This window comes from Dipodomys spectabilis, unplaced genomic scaffold (genome assembly GCF_019054845.1).
Source record: "Dipodomys spectabilis isolate Male_0828 unplaced genomic scaffold, ASM1905484v1 ptg000214l, whole genome shotgun sequence".
In the NCBI taxonomy this organism is placed as follows: Eukaryota; Metazoa; Chordata; class Mammalia; order Rodentia; family Heteromyidae; genus Dipodomys; species Dipodomys spectabilis.
In genome coordinates, this window is record NW_024870891.1 from 2,979,342 (window position 1) to 2,990,772 (window position 11,431).

General features: G+C 40.9%; 1 pseudogene; it reads left to right on the top strand.

The window, feature by feature from the left end:
* Nucleotides 1-7,262: 7,262 nt before the first annotated feature.
* Nucleotides 7,263-8,213, top strand: LOC122122648 (annotated as a pseudogene).
* Nucleotides 8,214-11,431: the final 3,218 nt, after the last annotated feature.

The window sequence follows — 11,431 nt, forward strand, 5'->3', positions numbered from 1 at the left end:
GCACACTTCGTAATTCTCTGGCTAGGACTTTTCACTGGAACACTACAACTATTTTCTATGTGAGAGCTTCTTTAGCCTCTAGCTTCTCCTCCTCCATCCTCCCCTAAAGTAATCTGTTGTTGCTTTTTAAAAAACTGGTGCCAGTGTCTCATGCCTATAATCATAACAACTCAGGTGGCTGAGATCTGATAATCAAGGATTAATAACAGTCTGGGTAAGAAGGTCTGTGAGACTATTATCTCATTAACTGGTTACCAAGAGACTAAAAGGAGCACTGTGGGCCAAACTAGTAGAGTGATAGCCTTGAGCACAAGAGAACAGGGATTTCAACCAGGCCCTCAGTTCAAGCTTCTCATATTAAAAAAACGTTAAAAACAATTTGCCATCATTTGTAATTTCAGCCAATTTGTAATTTAAAGCCAATTTGCATCTCAGTTTGCACGTATATCGGTGGGGGAACTAAACTTATGTAACAGTTAAAAGGAAAAAAAAATGAGCACAAGTGTACAGGTGGCTCACGCCTGTAATCCTATCTTCTCAGGAGGCTGAGAAATGAGGATGGTGGTTCAAAGCCAGCCCTGGGCAGAAATGTTCCCATGAGACTGCTATTTCCAATTAACCACTAAAAAACAAGAATGGCACTATGATTTAAACTTGTATGGTAGAGTACTAACCTTGAGCAAAGAAGCTCTGGGACAGCACCCATGCCCTGTATTCAAGCCCCATGTCTGAAGGAAAAAATAAAGATTTCAGGGCTGGGAAGGTGGCTAAGTGGTAGAGTGCTTGCCTTGCATGTATGAGCCTTTGGGTTCGATTTCTAAGTACCACATAAGCAGAAAAGCCAGAAGTGGCACTGTGGTTCAAGTGGTAGAGTGATATCTTTGAGGTGAAGAGCTAATGGACAGTGCCCAGGCCCAGAGTTCAGGACCCATGATGGACAAAAAACAAACAAAAAAAGAGTTTAAACAAACGATGTGCACAATAGACTATACACTAAAGATGAAAGATTAAATTAATAAATTAATAAGTAAAATGATGAACATTGTTTCAATTTTGTAGGTGATGAATGTAGCAGAAAAAGTGATAAGAAATGATTCATTTCTAACAACTCTTCCATTTTTTTAACCTCATTTACTACTTTTAAACTAAAGAGGCATGTATCACTTTACAGAAAAACAAAATTCTACATGTATTTTAGCCTGAATTCCACATTCTATAATTTGCCTTTTAGTAAACAATCAGTATCTTTTCATATAAAATAGCTGTGATACCTTTATTTAATACTTCACATCTTTCCAGTATTTGGTTATATCAAAATTCCTCCTTTCCTTCTTTTCTTCTTTCCATTCCTTCATATCCTTTCCTCCTTTCAATCCTAGCAATTAAACTCAGGGCTTCATGCATTTTAGGTAGGTGCTCCACAAAGTGAGCCATACACCTGCTCTTTTCGCTTTAGTCACTTTTGTTTTTGTTGGTCATGTGGTTTGAACTCTGCACCTGGACACTGTCCCTGCACTCTTCAGCTCAAGGCGAGTGCTCTACTGTTTCAGCCACAGTGCCGCTTCTAGTTTTCTTGTGGATTATTGAGATAGGAGTCTCACACACTTTCCTGCCTAGATTTGCTTTGAACTGGGATCTTCAAATCTCAGCCTACTGAATAGCTAAGATTAAAAGCATGAGCCACCTGCGCTCAGTGCTGTTTAGCCATTTTTATGACAGGGTTTTCTGTTTATGACCAGCCCAGCATGGATCACAATCCCTTGATGACAGGGAGGGTTGTGTGTAGCAAGTCAGATACAGTGGGGAAACAACTTTCTCTGCCCATCACAGGGAGAATTTTGGAGTATTGTATTAGAAATTTCTAGAAGTGGGTTGTGAGGAGCATTCTGCTTCCAGGAGTCTCTTCCCACTTCCCAACATTCTAGTCCTGCCAGAAAGGGTCTATAGTAGAAGGCTCAGGATGGAGATAGCAGACTCTCATTTTCCTTGTCACCAATATGCCCACAGCATCGATTGTTCCATCTTAACTATTTGGATGGACATCTACCCTGATGATTTTTATGAGCACAAGAAACTTGACATCCTGAAAAAACTTACACAGTATGACAAGCTCAACATGCCCTCTTCAGACTTGCTGTTCTGCTTACATATTCTTCTGGACCAGCTGGAGCAACGCATGGCCTGTGAGACCAAGAAAAAGAGTAAATAATCCTTGTTTAGATGCCTTAGAGCTTGTGAGTAGGGATAGATCCTAGGTCTCAAGGGATGGGCCTGCTTGGCCAAAAGCCCTTTGTACTACCCAGCTTGGCAAAATGTCCTTTTATGGATGTTCTATGCCCGGGTAATGTCTGTTCCCTTTTTAAAAGAACTTGGACATAACCACTCATTAGAAACACCCTACCTTCTCATCAGTGTTCAGTCCAAACTCAAGTTCTACAGCTTCTCCTACTAAATCCTCATAGAAGTTTAGTCACACTTTAACTTCTAGAGTGTACTCTAAGACTCTTGTACCTGTTTCCATTCTTATGTTTGTGTCACTGTAGAGAACTTCCTGCTGAACTCCAGATAAAGAACCCATCAGTGATGTCGCCTATGGTGACTGATGGAGATTGGAAGCCAACACTGGACTCCAGAAAGCATGTGAACATAGAGGCTTTTTTCAATGTGTAGAAAGACCCAACTAGGTTTTGAGTCCTGTGGACATCCCACTGGTTCTGAACTCCACATATTATGTAGGTGTACCTGCACATACCACCAAGGAAGAAGATGATCCAGAATGTCTTCCATTGATGTTCACAATTCACCTAGATCACATCCAAACCAGTAAAAAATGTTTTGGTCTTGGAGTGCAGGGTAAATATGTGCTAATGGAAAATGACCCCAGTCTATGTTCAGGAAAACCAATAAGTTAGGTCCAAAGTCTAGATTCAGTTGAGGAAAGGGAATCTGTTCTGACAGAATATCCAGACCAATCTGTGCTTCTGCTGGGGATCCAATTTCCAGTTGAGAAATAAGATCTGTCCCTCCCTAGACTCAGGAAGAAAATACTGCCTTTAATGAGGAAGTAGATCATTTTGAGGACTCTGAGGCAGAATTTGTGTCTGAAGGCAACTTAGAAGACAATCCAGATTTAGAGATTGCTTCCCCCCTTATTTAGAAAATCTTTATATTTCTTTTTGGTCCTGATTGTTGTAAAATGATCATTCTAGTTATTTTCTAACGTTATTAAAATGTCAGTGTTTATGTTATGTTATACAATTCATGAGCCTTAAATGTGTTTTTTTTCAACCTACAATGTAAAGCACCATGCACATGTGTTTTGTGTGTGGGAAAACAGAGTGACAGGGGGATGAACAAGAGAACCTACTGGATATAAAGGGAATGGTTAAATGCACAGGGAGTTGCAAGGAAGCCAGGCCATGCCTGCATGTGGTGATAAGGTGGCTACTACAGATCTAGGACATACCAGATCAGATGACCTAGAAAGCTGTTCTGTCAATTGGGACATATGCTACAATACTTATACTGGTATGTGGGACTTTCTTCCAACAGTGAGCTCAAGTCTGTATGCATATTCATTGTGCTTTGGGAAATATTGAAGAAAAAATTGGCTCCATTAACATAAAAATTCTACTTAGAGCTGAATATATTTGACAAAATACATAAGAAATATCTACACTGGAAAGTATAAGCAATCATCAATAGAAGAAAGAAGGTTTACATAGATGGACAAACAAAATCAGGAAGCAATTAAATCAGTTATATGGAAATACATGTTATATTCACTACATTTTATATAGTATATTATATGATATATAAGATCGAATATGATTTTTCATACTACAAGGGCTTTTAACTTTTTCAATCTTAAGTATTTTTTTCACATAATATTAGTGTAAAACATTATTGGGGAAAGCGGTAATATAACTTTGATTATAATTATATGAATACATATTTTTGTGTTTCTAGATATAACACTGATTATAAATAGATGAATAAATATAAACATATATTTGTATATCTGTCTATGAGGTGAATATAATGAAACAGGCTACACGATGTATAAAAAGGCGGTTATGAGTTAGTATATGAGACTCAGGCCTGTAATCCTAGTGATGTGGGAAGCTGAGTTCTGAGTTTTAGTTTCTCTTACTCCCATGCCATTAGATTTTCAGAGGAGACCTGGTCCCTTGAGTGTAGCCAAGCGACACGTATGCAGTTGGATCACACTCTGTGACCCCAGAGGAAAGTCAGTAGAAGTCAGGACAAGCCTCTTATGCTATGACAGTCTACTCAGTTCCTGTGCCAAGATGGACATCTGTAGAACATCAGATGGAAAGTTGGCATTCCCTCCCAAAATGTTTTTGACTATCCTGAATTAAACCTTCTTTCCCTTCCCAAGCTGCAAACACATAGAAATATCTCAAGGGCTCAAGAGAGATGGACAAAGACTTACAAATACATAAAATTATATACTTTTTGGGGGTGCCCAGTTGTCAGCTTGAACTCTGGGCCTGAGTGCTATCCCTCAACTCTTCAGCTCAAGGCTAGTGCTCTACCACTTGAGCTACAGGGCCACTTCTAGCTTACTTTCTTTTTGCTTATGTGGTTCTGAGGAATCGAACCCAGAGCCTCATGCATGCAAGGCAAGCACTCTACCACTGAGCCACCTTTCCAGCCCCCAAATTATATACTTTGTTTCAATAATTCAATGACAAATCATGAAAGGCATATCTTGATTTTTCTTTTTTTTAAGGAAATGGGAATATACACTGAGTGCATTAGGGAGTAGGTGATAGTTTGGATGCTGAGTTGTGGAATGCACTCCTGGGCATGGGAGACACTTGCCTTTGAGAACTTGTGTGGGGATGCATCTCCGCACACAGCTTCACAAAACAATGCCCATAACTTTTATGGTGTCATAGCCATCTTTCCATAACAGCAAATAGGTGTCAGGCACTGATCTTTCTCTGAAGTGGACTCAGCAACACAGAAAGGCACAAAGAATGAGAGGGAATGACTGCTAGCCACCAGATATCAGCTTCAAGAGCTGTCCTGACCAGAATCTAGGATAAATTGAGCTGGAGAAGGCTGATCCCCATGCAAGGCTCCTGAGCACTAAGGACCAGGCACTATTATAGTTGTTGGAGAAACAAGTGAATGTGGCTCTCTCCTCATCAATTTCATGCTGAAAAGAAAACCAGAAATCATAATGATAATTTTTGTAAATCAGAGACATGACATTGGTAGTTTTGTGGCAACAATTTCACAGTGGGTATGTGAGGAGATATCCCTGAGGAGGAGATAGTTAACCTGAGAGCCATCATCCATGCAATTAACTAGAAGCAGGTACTCCAGGCAGTAAGAGCAGCAACTACATCCCTCAGTGATGGGAAAGGACGTAACTTGCTTCAGAAAAGGAAAACATCACTGACGTGCTTGCTTGTGAAGTAAGAAAAAAAAGGTACAACGAAGAAAAAAAGATCAGACATGAAGATCAGAATAAATTATATAGATATTGGATGCTGCGAGTTACAAGGAGAAAATTCTGATGTTATTCTAAATCTGACATGACCCACTGGAACCAAAGTGCTCAAATAGTACCTAGACACATCTGATTCACCTATATACTTTGAAAATGTGATTCTAGCCAGAATCTGGTGGCTCACAACTGGAATGCTAGCTACTAGGGAGGCTGATACCTGAGGATCAGGTTTGAAGCAAGCCCAAAGAGGAAATTTGGAAAGACTGATCTCCAATTAAACACCAAAATTATGGACATGAAGCTGTGTTCAACTGGTAGAGCACTAGCCTTGATAAAAAAATTAAGGGACAGCACCCAGGCAATAGGTTCAAATCCCTGGACTTCACAAAACAAACAAGTCAACAAATAAAATTTGGTGTTCAGTCGATCAGCACTTAGCATTCTACTTCAATGTATTTAGTATGAGCCTAGGAAGTTACATCCTTAGCAAATGCTCTCCCCTCATATTCTGCTTCATTACCAGTATTAAAATGCCTGGCATTAACAAAGTCTCCTCCCAGTTAGCATAGCAGTCTACCACTGGGAATTAATAGATATACTTTGATTAATCATAATCTATCCACACACATCAAATGAGTGGTAGCCACATTCCACTATTCTGAATGATTTTGCTCCCCCTTTGAATTAATAAGGCTTACCATTAAAAGCTGTAGAATACTTATCAAATTAAGTCAACAATCATCATTCTTCGACCCAATCTTGTAACCTATGTTGTGTGTGTGTTTTTTTTTTTTTTGATGTCGATGCCCTGTATCTTGTATGTACATTTCTCTAGCTTTGGGGGGAGAAGGGAAAAAACAAATGCTTAACTAGGGATACAGTTTGACCCATTTGAAAAATGAGATCAAGACACTATGTTCAAAAACGTACTTTACAATTTATGCAGGGAGTGGGGAGGTGGGATGGAAAAGAGTAGTTGTGGAGGTTGAAGGGTAGGGATGGTAGGGAAAAAACAAAGGAGGAAGTAAAATGCTTGAGAGGAAATGAACTCATTACCTACTTTATGTAACTGTAATTCTTTGTACATTATTTTTACAATAAAAAACGTATTAGAAAAGATGAAAAGACCCAGAAATAAAACTACATACTTACAATCATCTGATATTCGACAAAAAAGCGAAAGATGTAATGTGGAAAAAACATAGCCTTGCTGGGTGCCTGTGGCTCATGCCTTTAATCTAGCTACTCAGAAGGCTGAGATCTGAGGATGGTTGTTGAAAGCCAGCAGGGCCAGGGAAGTCCATGAGACTCTTAGCTCCAATAAACCTCAAGAAAATGGGAAGTTAACTGTGGTTCAAGTACTAGCCTGGAGATGAAATGCAAAGGGGTAGCTCCGAGGCTCAGAGTTCAAGCCCCACGACCAACACACACAGACACACACAGACACACACACACACACACACACACACACACACACACACACACACATTATAGCCTCTTCAACTATTGGTGTTGGGAAAACTGGACATCCACAGGCAGAAAACTAGAAGTGGATCTCTGCTTGCACTAACATCAACTCAAAATAGATTAACTATATTAAAATCAGCCAAACTACTATAACACAGAAAAAGGGTGATATTAGAACTTATAGGTATTGAGGTGCGAGCTGGGCAGCTGCACGCCGAGCACCAGTAGTTGCGCTCCAGATCCTGCAATCTCACACCGCCTGCCTAGACCCAGTAACCGCTTACTCCAGTTGGCCCCTGCGACAGGCGCCATGCATCGAGCGGCGCCCCGCACTCTGGGCAGCTCTGCTCACCGCCCTGGCTCTGTTCCTCAGGCCGCCGGTGACGAGGGTCCCATCTTACGCTGAAAGCCCTGTGATGCCAACGCGCTGGCTCAGTGCAGGGGTGTGCCGATCTGGTGCCCGAGCCAGGCTATGCCTGCTGACTGACATGTGCTCTGCGCAAGGGCCAGCCGTGCGGTGTCTACACTGAACGCTGCAGCTGCAGCTAGGGGCTCAGCTGCCAGCTGCCACTGGACAAGCCGTGCCCACTGCAGGCGCTACTGGACGGCTGCGGGTTCTCCCCCAATGCCAGCATCCCAGCCAGCTGAGGCTTACCTGCTGCTGGTGCCCTCCGCCTCAGGAAATACTAGTGAGTCGGAGAAGGACCGAGGCACAGGGAGCGTGGAGAGCCATGCCCTGCCCAGCACACATAGGGTGCCTGACTCCAAGTTCCATTCCATTCACGCAAAGCTGGACACCATCAAGAAAGGTCACGCGAAGGACAATCAGCGCTATAAAGTTGACTATGAGTCCCAGAACATGGACACCCAGACCTTCTCCTCGGAGTCCAAATGGGACACAGAATATGGTCCCTGCCTTAGAGAGATGGAAGACACCCTGAATCACCTGAAGTTCCTCAATGTGCTGAGTCCCAGGGGTGTGCACATCCCCAACTGGGACAAGAAAGGATTTTATAAGAAGAAGCAGTGTAGCCACTAAAAAGGCAGAAAGCAGGACTTCTGCTGGTGTGTGGACAAGTATGGTCAGCCCCTCTCAGGCTTCAAGAGCAAGGGCACCGATGACGTGCACTGCCTTGGCATGCAGAGGCAGTAAACCCCACTGCATCAGTTAAATTGGAGCTCCAATACGCCTTACTTTGCACAAAAGACTGCCACGGACAGAACAGCACCTGCCTACAGCCTCAACTTATATTTCTTTTTGTGATGACTTGGTTTTGTGTGTGTGTTTTTTTAAGAAAACCAAAGTTTAGATAGAGATTTTTGAAATGTTTATTGTTCCTTTAAATGGTAAACTTGAGCATCTTTCCACTTTTCAGTAGTCAGAAAAGAAAATAAATTTCTCTGTTGCTTTCTGTAAAAATAACTGATACTCCTGCCCAAAGCATCGGATTTGATCCCCTTCTAGAATCCTCTCCACATCTGCCCATTGGAACAGCTGACCTTCTGCCTCCCTCACTTCAGTGGCTATTGTAGAAGACACCTCTTTGCCCTCCGCCCTGCTCAGGCCTCATGGAGAACAGGAAAGTCAGAAACTCCAGTCACCTGGACAGGACATCTCTACCATACATGAGACCCCTGGCCCTCCTGGAACTATCTGATGCCAAGGCATGGACCCCTGGGCCACAAAGCTTCTTCATTATCTGCAAGTGACTTGATCTGCTTGGAAAATACTGGAGACATTGAGGTGGAATATAACGGACCAAGAAAGTTCTATAAAACTGACCAAAAAAGTTCTAGCACATTTTGGGAAACTTGTAAATGCAGATCTTTCTGACTTCCCTCCATTAGGCAGCTTTTCAAGGATGGAGCCCAGTGGAAGGCCCAGGGTGGCCTTGGCTGTGGTCCAGCAGGGCATGGAGGAGACTGGGAGTATACCCCACACTTCACCAGTAATGGAGTAATCGCTCTGGAGACAACAACAACAACAACAAAATGTTTTCTAATTTAACTCCTAGTTTGGGGTTGAGGATAATAAACTATTTAAAGGCAAAGGTTTATTTTCACCCCTCATCTTTATTCTTGACCTAACAAAACAATGGTGTTTAATGTTATCTAAACAGGAAAGATGAACAGCTTGTTGAGAAGCCTCATAGGGACACTGGGAGCACATAGAGAATAACTTGTGTTTGTTGAACTTGGAGTCCAACTTATACTTTACAATTCACACATATATGCAGAGAGAGTTATATGTTCTCAATAGTTAACATTGTATACAGCATAGCCCAACTATAATAGGATCCATACTAGATAATCCTAGACAGTGTTAGATACTGGAAGGTGTCACTATGGCCGTGACCAGGAGAGGACACTCAGTCCAGGCTGGGCTTTTCTCTCCCCAAGGCCAAACCCATGGCAGCGTTGGGTGTGTGGCGATTGTCCTGTCCTACACTGCAGAGAGCTCTCCTTAAGAACAAAAAGAGTCCTCAAGACAGTCTGCCTACTTATTACGAGCTTTCCTTTATTTTTTTAATTTTTTGGGGGGGAAAGTATTTTTTGAAAAGTTTTGTCTTGCGATGGATTTATAAAAGTAAATAAAGTTTTTACCATTAAAATAATAATTTAAAAAAGATCTTATAGGTACTGGCAGGAACTTCCTGAATAGAATCCCAGGGGCATAATAGATAGGAAAGAGACCCAACAAATGGGACTACACCAAAGAAAAAACCTACACAGGCTAGAGACATAGCCACTAAATTAAAAAGACAGCCAACAAATTAGGAAAAGATATTTACCTGCAATACATCAGACAAAGGGCTAATTTTCAATGTATACATGGATCTCAAGGAACAACTCCTCCGCAAACTAATAAACCAATCACCAAATGGGCAGAGGAGCTAAGGAGAGACTTCTCATAAGAAGAGGTAAGAAACATATCAGGAAAAGGTTCATCATCCCTGGCCATAAAGAAAATATAAATCAAAGTAATCCTGAGATACCATCTTATCCATATATCTTGAATTAGACAACAAATGTTGGTGGGGAAGTGGAGAAATTAGAAAATGGCAAGGACATTTGTACAACCATGTTCCTTGCTGCTCAATTCACAGTGACAAGAAATGTACACAATCCAGATGCCCCACAATAAATGAATGGAACCAATAATTATGCCATCTATATACAATGAAATTTTACAGAGCCATTAGAAAGGATAAAATAATGTCATTTGCAGGGAAATGGAGACACTAGAATAAATCATGTTAAGAAAGTTAAGAGAACATCAAATTGACAAATGGTACCTGTTCCCCTGATATGTGGAAGAAAGGTTTAAAACACAATGGGATATGACATACTGTACAGGACTCTAGGCATCATTTACAGTAAGAACAGAAGAGGAAGCATTTGGAGAAAATCACAAAGTTGTAATACCCAAGCACCTTTTCTATATAATACTATATATATATATACATATATATACATATATATATATGTATATATATATATATACATATATATATATGTATATATATGTATATATATATATATATATATATATATACAGAGAGAGAGAGAGAGAGAGAATTGAATTGCAATGATAAGGAAACAAAGGAACTTTTCTTAATTTGTCTTTTCATTTTCTGATGAATCTGTATTCTTCACCTAATATACAGGCAAGATGGGGGAAGGGCACAGAATTAGTGGGAAGTGGGTGCAAAAAATGCAGCACCAGAGCCCTCTGGCTGTACTGGACATTGATGAAAGTGAACCATGCAAGTCGAGGGTCAAGATGGAAGGGAGGGTATGGAAGAGATTGTGGGAACACAAAGGTAACCCTGCTCTATATCACCGCTAAAACAATTTTTTTTTAAAGAAGAGGGTTCCCGAATGAGAACATATGAGAATAGGAAAATACAGAGCAGATAATTCTTTTTTTATGTCCTTGGTATCTGATAGTTTCAATCAATATCTATTGTCCTACCAACTGAGTCATACCTCTAAACCCAAAAGTCCTTACAATATTCAAATTTTTCATTGATTTCTTCATATTTTCTATTTACTTTTTGGTTTGTGTGTGTGTGGGTGTGTGTGGGTGTGTGTGTGTGTGTGTAAGAAATGGAGTTTGATCGCAGGATCTAGGTGCTATCCCTGAGCTTCTTTTTTATTCAAGAGTACACTCTACCACTTGAGCCAAAGCTTCACTTCGGGATCTTCTTGAACAGTTTATGGGAGATAAAAGATTCACAGAGACGTTTTTGCACCGCTAGATTCAAATCATCATCTTCAGATCGCAGCCTCTGGAGTAGGTAGTATTAGAGGCATGAGTCAAGGCTTCTGACTTATGAATTGTTGTCCCTTTTTAAAAAAGCTGGTGCCAGTGGTTCATGCCTGTAATCATAGCACCACAGGAGGCTGAGATACGATAATTGAGTTTTAAAGACAACCTGGGTAAGAAAGTCTGTGAGACCATTATCTCATAATCTG